The sequence below is a fragment of the Macaca nemestrina genome, chromosome 3, assembly GCF_043159975.1.
Source record: "Macaca nemestrina isolate mMacNem1 chromosome 3, mMacNem.hap1, whole genome shotgun sequence".
In the NCBI taxonomy this organism is placed as follows: Eukaryota; Metazoa; Chordata; class Mammalia; order Primates; family Cercopithecidae; genus Macaca; species Macaca nemestrina.
The window spans coordinates 65429580-65440940 of NC_092127.1; the positions used below are offsets into that span (position 1 = coordinate 65429580).

At 35.9% G+C, this 11361-nt stretch overlaps 1 long non-coding RNA gene across 4 annotated transcripts in view; it reads right to left on the minus strand.

Moving 5' to 3' along the window:
* LOC105486121 (uncharacterized) overlaps window positions 1-10949 on the minus strand; it is a 104938-nt gene extending 93989 nt beyond the window's left edge. Inside the window, exons 1-2 of one of the 4 annotated variants that reach the window (XR_011620984.1) lie at window positions 10396-10949; window positions 840-888 (exon numbers count right to left, since the gene is read on the minus strand). This is a non-coding gene — a long non-coding RNA (uncharacterized lncRNA). Of the gene's footprint in view, window positions 1-839; window positions 931-10395 lie in introns of all 4 variants that reach the window. The other 3 variants (XR_011620983.1, XR_989989.3, XR_989990.3) reach the window with 3 other exon arrangements.
* Window positions 10950-11361: the final 412 nt, after the last annotated feature.

An 11361-nucleotide genomic window follows, 5' to 3' on the forward strand; every position in this document is an offset into this window, starting at 1 on the left:
GTTTCAACCCACCAGGATGTCACTGCAGATTAAAACTGACAGCCAAAGGGGGCTTTGGTGTTCAATTCAAATTTTTGAATTCATAGATTTGAATGAGAGAATTGAAATAGAGAAGTAACTTGTCCAGCATCCCACATCCAGTAAGGGATAGAGCCAGGACTTGAATTCAGATCTTCTTGAGTACACATAAGCTTTCTTTTTCCTACTATGTCAAGGTACTGCTATAACTCTCTAAGCAGTTTATGACTTCATGCTTCTTCCCTGTCTGACAAGTTCACACTGCCCCAACTTGCATACATTTTTTCTTTTTGTGCAGTTCCTTAGCATCTGCCTTTTCATTTTGCCCCTCCAGAAACTCCATTCTTCATCTCTTAAATGTGATTTATTTCTCAGTATGTCTGAACACATTTACATTTCTATCCTGAACTTCAACCCTGTCATCAAAAATAATATTTTGCCTAGTTCTTTTCTCCGAGGCAGATCAGTTTTGCAGGGATCTGAGGTAATCCGCACTTAAAGTTTTACTCTAGGGTGACCCTAGTCTCTGCAAAAACATATTTTCTACCTTGGTCTTTGGGTTATGAAATTCTTAGTGGTATGATGGAAAGATTCAGGAGAGCTGAGAAGTTATCATGGATTTAATATATTTTTGCATGCCCAAAAATGCAGAGCCATGTTATATTTAGACTATTGCCATATAAAATAGTTGTTTATTGTTTCATATAATGTATATGTTATATGCCAACTCTGATTTGAATGGAAGTGTATTTGTTCCATGATAGATGTTCTCCTAATTCTAGAACTCTAAAAAAGAGAATATGACATGAGCAATAACTCACCTCATAACTTCCAGAAACTTGTTCATGTATATTACAGGGTTCCATTGAGCTGCAAGTAACAGTAGAAACAGACATACATATATTGGTTCACCTAGATATAAAAAGTAAACAAACAGTAATATACATTTATACTATTTAATTATAAAAGCAGGTTTTTTGTTAATTTTACATTAACTATCCAGAAATGTCCAAAATATGTTACTGAAATCTCAGTTTTAATTACTAGTTAAAAAATATAAGATTTATGTATTTACACAATTTCATTCCTGTAATCTAGTCAGAAAAGGATAAGGGACCGATGGCTGAAAGCTTGGGAACCCTTGCATCATCCACAGCTGGCTTAAGACAAGAAATCAAACAAGGTAGCTTATAAAAATCAAGAGTGGAATTTTTAAACTAAAAATAAATAAGTTAAAAATATATTCCTTTATAAAAAAGATAGACTTTCACATTCAATAAAATTCACTTACAATACTTTTATCTAGTCACTTGAAATTCACTGTGGGAATGTTTCATGTGTAAATCCTCACACTTTCTCTCACTAGATACCTCATAAAAGCAGCAAAACAGTAACAGCAAACAGAGGCCATGTGTATGTCCTGGAAAGCAGCCTTCTCCTTGGCCTTGATTAATGATGACAGTTCAAATCTACCTCAATCTCTCCCATCGCATTCTTAATGCTGAAGAGCTGCTTGTATGTTCCCTTAACCCAGCCACAGGGGATTTATGGGTGTGCACACATACCAGGTAAGAAAAACAGAAGGTTGGCAGACCCGAGTAAAGGCAGCAGATGCAGTTGTAGACACCATGGTTAGCATTAACAAGCACAGAAAAAATATTTCTATTTTCCTGTGAAGCTGAAGCACAGACTGAACAAGATAGACATACAGATAAAGAAGACCAACCACAATAGCACTGTACCAGGAAATATATTAGGTGCCCATCCAATTATCTTACGTGGTCAAATACAAAAGTAATCCGTGTACAGGGTCAATGGTCGCCTTCATTCCTGACTTTTTCTGGTGAGATTTTCATTGAAACCTGAGTACTCTTCCCACATTAAAATGTCTGCTTTTGAAACTAAGTTACTACTTATATGAACACATCAAAGAGGCATTAGCATGAAAGAGGGAAAGATCATTATGTCATCCAGCTCACTTCCTTGCCAAGTAATGAATATCGCCCTCATTCCTCTTCCCAAAGTATTGGTCAAATCCTGTTTTTAAAGCCTCGGAGATGGGCATCCATCCTCTCCCTCAGAGGATATTTATTCCACATTTTAATAGTTTTCACAATTAGGAAACTTTTCCTGAAAGTCTGTCTAATTTTTCTTTGCTTAATTTCTTTCCATGGCCATTTAGTAATGGCTTAGAGTTCTGAAAATCTTTCAAAGGCAGTTGATCTGGAAAAGGGTGACTGAAAGTGTGCATGATGAGACTGGGGGGAAGCAAGCCGATCAGGAGCATCGGAAACCACTTGGATTTCCACTATGACTTCTGTGTTTACCTTATCACATTATCATATCTATATATAAAACCATGAACTGGAGTTTGTAGAAATTATCAGAAATCTTCCACAGAACACTGTTTTTTGGCTTGAAAAAAAATTAACACAGGTCATAGAATAATACTAGGGAAAAAAATCAGTTATTTGTAGCCAACTTAACCAAGCGTGTGGTCCCATTTTTTTCCCACTATAGTGGGTGAAGGTTGGTGAGGGCATTAAAGGAACGAGTAAACCAGAGAAATAATTTACTCCTCAAAACAGTCTTAAATACCCAATTCAAGGAAATCAAAATTTGGTCATCTAATGAGAAAAAAATGGACACATTTTGAAGAAGTCATAACTTAACGCTCTACATTCTTGGATTTTATCTCTCTAAGCCCTTCATTTCTCCTACCTTCTAACCAACTAAAGACAAAAATAACAATAAAAACTCAAAGCATAAAAATGCCTTAATTGAAACAACAAGCATTTCTAGTCATTTATAAAAGTATAAATGCCTAGAATACAATTACAAATCAAATTTAATACTTTGTGTCATTTTATGTTCACCTTTTGAGGAATTAAAAGATATCCAATAATAGAAAAGATATCCAATATATTTGGCCATAGAGCGTCTTTGGAGGGCATAGTGTTATTTTCTGTATTGCAATTTTATCTAATATATCCACGTGATTTGATATAACATGTGTTTCCACCAAACCCTTAATAAATTTATTAAGGTAAATGGTCCCTTGAATGCAATTTAAGTACATAAAATTAGTTTTAAAGTAATTTTGAGCGCTTCTCATTATAAACCATTTAAAATGTAATAGAACTTTCATTAACTGCAATATCAGGATCCACAGTCTTGTTTTCCTAATGATGACGTTTATTCACGATGACTTCAGATACTAAAAATTCTTTTTCATTGTTAGCTGACCTTTGCATAACCTTTCTAAAGCTTATCAATGAACATTTTCCAATCTCAGGGAGTTCCTAGGAACAAGGGGATTCATCCTGGTGCAACATTCCATGCTCTTGAGGATGCTAATATGCAAAAAGTGTCAGGGTCTGTTAAAGTTGCTGCTAACACAGTCGGCAAGTCATTGTGCAGCCTAGAAAGGGGCACTTTCCTGTGGCACAAATGAGAAATATTGCAAATAAGTACCTCATCTGAGCAGACCAAATAGAGAAAAATGCCTGCTCTTCTGGGCTGAGGCAGAGTCCAGATAGGACACAGAGAATGGTGAACAGAGTGCTCCCTGGGTTTTAGCTCATCGTACCCACTTGGCCAGGTGCCTCTGTTCAGGACATAGGGTACACAGCCTATGCAGTGGCTCCAGATTCCACATATCACCTGAATTACAAATCAATCTGATGATAGGCAATTTCGGAATGCTCAAAAAGGACTTTCAAATCCTGCGTTGCCTAGATTCTGTTTTGTAAAATAGGATCTAGTTCCATTGTAACTTGAAAACTGTGATATTTAAACTGAAATAATCAGACACAGTATCTTCTCTGAAGGCTTTTATCAGCATAAAATAGTGGAACAATTAAATGCTTGGAAGTTAGGTAAATTTGTAAACCAAACTTTAACATGTGTGGTGAGATATTGGTCAAGTTACTTAAAACTCTCTTAACCTTTCCTGATACATAAAATTGAGATAATAATGGCTGATGGGAGGACCAAATGCAATAAAATATGAAATGCTTGTTAAATAGTCCATGGAACATAGTTGTATACAATATCTGGCTTCAATCCTACATGGAAAAAAGATAGATATATAATCATCTGGCACATAAAGTTGACTGTTCCTTTCATTAAAGCCTGATTTTGAATATGAGTCATTGTGCAGTTGCTATGGAAATCAGTGAATAGTAAAGGTAATTACTTTAACAAATTCTTTCGTAGCACATTCACTGCAAAATACTTGTGTCTCTAAATAGTCTGAGGTATTTGGTTTCTCTTGGAACGTTCTCTTAAATTTTCTAAGTATTTAAATTCCTTCTCTCTTGCCCCCAACCCTCACACTGGACATGATATTTATTAATAAAAACAATAAATTAGATATTCTCAGAGATTCACAGGTAAGACTAAATGAACCCTGTCCTTTTATATGTATGTTTAACTCTGAACAAACTATCTAATACTTTGACTTTGCTTCTTATATATTCTGCAACACAGTTTAATACGTCTTCCCAGTCAATTCACAGATACTGCTGAGTGGATGGGTTGAGGTAGGTACACATAGTAGGTATTTATTGTCTGCAGGAAATTAGCCTAGCCAAATACATAGTACTAAATAGTTATATAGTGTCTTCTTTTTATAATTTGGTTTTATTGTTATCTTTCTAATAAAATACTTGTTCTTTCAAATTGAGTTTATATTATAAACATATAAAGGTTGAAGAGTGTTTTATGGGCTTCATGACAAATAAGCTATATTAATTTTATACAATATCTTTAAAAGTCATATCTGTTTAAATGTTTCTTTTTTTTTTTTTTTTTTTTCCTGCTAAATAGAAAGGTTAATTGGTTAAAAAAGTTTTGATAGAGGAGAACCCTACTGAGAGGCTGGCCTTAGAGGTAGAATAATAATAGTAGTAGTCTGAGAAAGCTATAAAGAAAGCGAGGTATTTTCTTACCTATACTTCTTGGTCCACAACAATCAGTCCTGCCGTGTACATGTAGAAACCAATATGTTGTGAGAATTATCAATGATCATGCGAAAAGTAAGGATTCATGATGATTCACATTTTTTTAAAGCATGTTCTAACATTTTACTTTACAAATATAAAGAAGGAAGAGCTAGATGTTTCTGTTATTCTCTAAGATATTTTTTAATTGTGCCAATATAATTAGAATATGGAGTTTTAATACATAATTACAATACATATTTAATACTCCTGTCAAAGATTCATCATCCTCAGGATCCTTAAAGGAATTTTATAGTCATATGTAAAAAAAAAGAATTACAAAACAAGTTGTGTTCATTGACTCAAAAAATATTTATAGAGCCCTTATAATGCATTGTGACATTTGCGTGAGGACGTATGTTAAGTAAAGTCATCATGCTGACTTCCGCCTTCTTGGGGCTTTCAATCAGGGAAGATCCTCATTAATTACAGGATCACATAAAAACATACAATTGCAATTCTGTGAAATACTCTGAGTATGTGGCATGCAGTTCAAAGTCCCTGGGGAAGGGAGAAGTATGAGGAACTAAAGTAAACCAGTGAGGCTGTATCCCAGACGGCAGAGTTTTGGCGAACAGGTTACAGCTTTACATAAATATCCTGTAAGAGATAAAAAGCCACTGGAATTATTAAGCAGCAGAAACACTAGATTTTTCTTTTGAAAAAGTAATTCTGGCTGCAGAATGGAGAATGCCTTGGAGAGAGAAAGACTGAAGGCTAATGCAGTAGTTCAGATAAGAGACAACCAGATTTTAATCTACACATCTCCATCAGAACTCTTTTTGTACATACCTCCATGGCCTTGCTGCCCTAGGCAACAGTCAGCAGGTGGCCAAACATGTGAGTGAGCCACAAGAACAACTTGGCCCAACCCCACATAAATTGTTGACCTATAAACATAAGCTAAATAAATACATTTGTTTAGCAATAAAAGAATAAAAAGAAGTAACTCCTCTTTTTAAGGTCACTGATGACCACCACATTGATTAATCACATGGTCAAGCATTCGTCATATTACCCAACTGCTCAGGGGCATTTGATGCAATTGATCACTCCTTCCTTCTTCTTTTTTTTTTTTTTTTTTTTTTTTTTTTTTTGAGAGAGAGTCTCACCTCTTTCACCTGGGCCAGAGTGAAGTGGTCACAATCTTGGCTCACTGCAACCTCTGCCTTCTGGGTTCAAGTGATTCTCCTGCCTCAGCCCCTACAAGTAGCTGGGATTACAAGCACCCGCCATGACTCCTAGCTAATTTTTTGTATTTTTAGTAGAGACGGGGTTTCACCATGTTGGCCAGGCTGATCTCAAACTCCTGACCTCGTGATCCGTCTGCTTGGGCCTCTCAAAGTGCTGGGATTATAGGCGTGAGCCACCGCGCACAGCCCACTCCTTCCTTGTTGACATTACACCCCCTGTCCTGCTCTGATCTTCATTGTTGTTCTTCTCAGTCTTCTTGGCTGTTGCTTCTTGTTGTCCATGGTAAACTGCAGTACTTTAGGGCTTTTTTTTCCCTTACATATTTATCTTATCTCTTTATACTTTTCTTGGTGATCACATCCAATCCCATGATTTTTAATACATCAACACACTGAAAACTTAAATTTTAACTTCATTTCTAACGTTATCTAAACTAAATTTGTATCATATGCCAGCTATGCCAAAATATATCTTGAATCTGATCTCCACTGCTGACACTTTATTTCAATCATTCAATTCAGATAACTTCCTACATTGCCTTCCTTTTCACCCTTGCTTATATTCTAATTTCAATACAGCATCCAGAGTGAGTCTTTTAAAATATAAATCATCAGGCAGGGTCTTCCCCACCCTCCCCACGCACTGACCCTCTGGCGGAAACCCATAGCTCAGCCTTCTCTCCTGCATCCATTGTGCTGATTGGTTGCAGCTCCGCATCTCTCTGCGGTGGAGCCCCAAGAGAAAAGTAAAAGACCCTTGGCCACAACCACTGCTAAGGTCCCTTCCTCTGCTGTCTCCAAGTTGGGGAGGGAACATAAACCCTGAGATTGCCCCAGAGTTGTGGTGGGCAGCCCGGGAGTGCCAAGCCATGAACGCAGCCAGCTCTCAAGTGGGGAAGGAACTCATATTTTCAGATCGTTGATAGGGAGCATGGCTGCAACCGTGGGGAAATGTAAGGGAGCCACAAGACTGAGCAAGAGCCTGCTGACTGACCATTATGCCTAAGCACCACCTAGTGAATCACACACCAAAGCTTCAACACCAAAAGTACTTCGTTAGCATACCAGCCTGTGTACCAAGGACAAAAAGTCAGCTACAAATGAAGACCCTGCACAAAGCTTGGGCCCTCTGGAAACATCAAGAAAATATAAATCAAATCATATTACTCTTTTGCTCAAAACTTGCAATTTCTGTTTCTTGTTTTTTGTTGTTGTTGTTGTTGTTGTTTTCTTTTCTTTTCTTTTTTTTTTTTCCTTTTGAGACAGGGTTTCCCTCTTGTTGCCCAGGCTGGAGTGCAGTGGCTGAGATCTTCACTCACTGCAACCTCTGCCTCCCAGGTTCAAGTGATTCTCCTGCCTCAGTCTCCCAAGTACCTGGGGTTACAGGCATGTGCCACCACACCTGGCTAATTTTTGTATTTTTAGTAGAGACGGGGTTTCGCTATGTTGGTCAGGCTGGTATCGAACTCCTGACCTCGGCCTCCCAAAGTGCTGCGATTACAGGCGTGAGCCACTGCGCCCAGCTTTCTTTTACTTAGAGTCTTACAAGTAAAATCCAAAATTCCTACCACAACCCACAAAGTCTTAAAAGCTGTGTAATCTAATATCCCTGTATCCTTTGTATCTCTTCCTTGCTAACTATATTCCTTTCTAGTTCTGAAAAAGCTAAGCAAGCCCAGGGGATTTTGCTTTTGCTGTTCCTTTACCTAAAATGTCCCTTCCCTCCAATGTCACAAAGCCATTTCCTCCAATTCTCTCATGTCTTTCCTCAAATATATTTACATGTAAACTTTATCAACCACTCTTGATAAAATCATACCCCACCCAAATCACTTCCTAATGCTCTTACTTGTTTTTTTTCATGAAATTTATACCACTATTTATCTCACATGGAATTTATACCTCACTTTATTTATGTATTTATTTGTTTATTTTATGCCCCCTTCCTTAAAGATTGTGAGCTCTATAAGACCAAGGAGTTCATTTTAGTTGTTACTGTATGAGACAGTATATATTGCAGGCATCTAATATAATATCTGTTGAATAAATAAATGAATAAATATATAAAATCAGGTTAAACATAAATTGCTGAGGATTTTTACACTTGCATAAAGTGTACACTCAAAAGATTACAGTTATAAATAATTATCTATACATATTATTGTATTTAACTGTCAAAAGTCCCCAGGAGGTAAAAAATATTAGTCTATTTTGCAGATAAGAAAATTGAGGCTGAAGAATAATTGGAAATGTGTCCAAGATTCCACAGAATGCATGTGTTTGAGTATAAGACCTATGTCTTACAGTTCCTTTTCACACTATCTCCCATAAACAACCTGAATATTACAAGCAGTTTGACTGGTTTTGTGTATTCAGGTACTTACATTTAAAAATCCTGGCACAAAAGTAAGGTAATTGCTTGTGGAATATGAGAGGGATAGAGTCAGAAAAACTTCCCGTAAAATTCTGGCTCAAGCAATAACCCAGTTTGTGACCTTGAACGCACCTTTCACTTCTCAACTTCAATATTTGCCTCTATAAAATAATAATCTTAAAATGTGCATATTACACAGTGGGATACGAATGATTAATGGTTACTGTCTGCAAAGAATTATCTAAGTGCTAAATAATATTGTGGTTACTAACAGGTTTGGAATTCTGGTTCAGAACTTTTGGCTGCTTATTCAAACCTTATCTAAACTATCTTAAAATCTTGAGTCTTTAAGACTGGCCTTACTAAAGCTTTTTCCTTGCTTATAGTCTAAAGTGATTTCTTAAGAAAAGAATTTATCTTACGAATCTTGTGAAATTTTCAAATTTCTGCTTTTAAAGTCATCCTTCAAAAGGAAGATAAGAGGCATTTGTTAGGAAAGCAAAACAACCTACTGAATAAGGGATTGCTTTTGACCTTGACATTGGTGTCAGCATCCCGTGGTAGATGCTGCTAATTTTTTGAATCAGTAGTTGAGCCAAATTTCACAGTATCAGTAAAATTTCTGAACACTTTCTGCTTACAGGAATACAAAATCCAGGTACAACCAACAGGAGAAGAACCACTGGGAATGGGGAAATTTTTAAAAGCATTCAGTGTAGCCATTCAGTAACTTTCCTTTATATGGATTTTAGATAATTCACTGTGGTGTCAGTCTAAGCACTATTTTTCTCAATGCAGAAATTATTTTGACAATCATATCATATCACATATATCACATATCATTTACTTAGATATTTACTGATTGCTTAATGGATGGCAAGGACTTGTTAGACATTGGACATATAGAAATAGAGACATACCAAACATTACATTAAAATGTCAATGGAAGTAAACACAGGAACTGGAATGAAATTACCCAATTTAAACTAAGAATATAACTCCTTTGGCTTTTGAGATACACAACAGACTTAAGCAACGGAGTCAAGCCAAATTGCCTGGTTCAAGTTCCAGCACTGCCACATATTAGCTGGGTGTCGTTGGACAAGTTATTTAATTTCTCTGTGCCTCATTTCTCTGTTACAAAACAGAGATTTTAATAGAATTTACCTCATAAGGCTGTTGTGAAGATCAAATTAATTAATATGTATAAAACACCTGGAAAATCTTAGCAGAAAAAAAGGTTTTATATAGCTAATGGTTTTTATTATTATTTCAAATATAATGGTCTTTCCATGGTAGCAACATAAAATCCAAAATCTTAGTAAAAAAGGTTGGAATAACTATATAATATCTCTAAGTAACTGATAGTGTTAATACATTATTAACATGATTGAATATTTATGAGTTTTATTCGGGACTTAACCACTTATTAGTTGTGTGAACTTGGACAAGTTACTCAACCTCTCCATAATTCCATTTTCTCAACTGCAAACAGGGGGTAATATTTGTACTTAGCTCCCAAAGTTCTGATGAAGGAGGTTTAAATTAATTAATAAAGTAACGCACTTTAACAGAACCTGGCACATTGAGCCACTGTGTTAGTTATTGTTATTATTACTAATGTCAGAAAATATATTACAATCAAAAGGAAAGCGACCAGAGTTCAATAAGTAATTAACAATAATCATCAAATATCAAAGTATGAAATGCTTAATCTGAGACAAACATAATTATTAGTAAAGAATGATCAATGAAAAATAAATATTTGTGACGCTTATAGTCAATGGAGTAATAAAAAAATACTTACCAGCTGACAGTTAATAGATAGCATGATCTTTTTGGAGTATCTTTTTGTACAAGCTTCTCTGGGTAGACATCAATCTTTTCACATTACCTAGCACCTACCAAGTAGCCTGAAGCACTTAACAAGCTGTTACATGGGGTGGTTTAAAGTAGTAACAAGAAAAGGAAAAAATAAAAAAATAAAAAGCCAGAAGGAAAAAGTGAGTTTCACAACCTGGCTGATGGCCTAGGAACTACACTGGAAGTCGCTGAGTCTGGTTTAAATGCTTAACTCTAAGTCCCAAGGAAGTTCGAGAATCCAATGTCTACCAATATTTTAACATAACTTACATAAATCTTCAGTAAACATCAAGTATGTTTGGGGGAGATAAGTTTGATTACTTACTGGCAATGTGTAATTACAAATTCTCCTTATATTTTCACAAATGGAGTTATTAGAATGATCACTTCCCACTTTGATGTGTGTAGAAATTATGACTCCACTTATAGCCCTATCCACTCACCTCTCCTATTCTTTCTAAACTTACTATATCCTTGTTTACAGCCTCTCACTCTCCAACATATTACTGGCCTACTTTCAGCTTATTCCTAAGAAGAGATAGTATTTCCAGATCTGTGCACACTGAAGATATTCCAAAAAGATTTCACCCTTGTTAAGTCCAGAATGATAGGAAATTTCCTAACATTGCAGTAAATGCACAGGCTTTTATTTACTCATCATGCTTGTTGACAGCCATTTCATGCTGGAATGGACAGTCTAGGGGTGGCCTGGCTCAGAATCTAAACGCAGAATAGCTTTTGCGGGGCAGCACAAATCTTGCCAAATTATGTGTGGTTTCCCCTTAAAAATTGTTTATTAAAAGTCTTACCAATAGCGAGGTGTAACCCAGAGACTTTGGCAATGAAATTCTACTCATACAAATCATAGAAACATGTGTCTTTAGGATTTTTAAAAACAAAAATCTCAAAT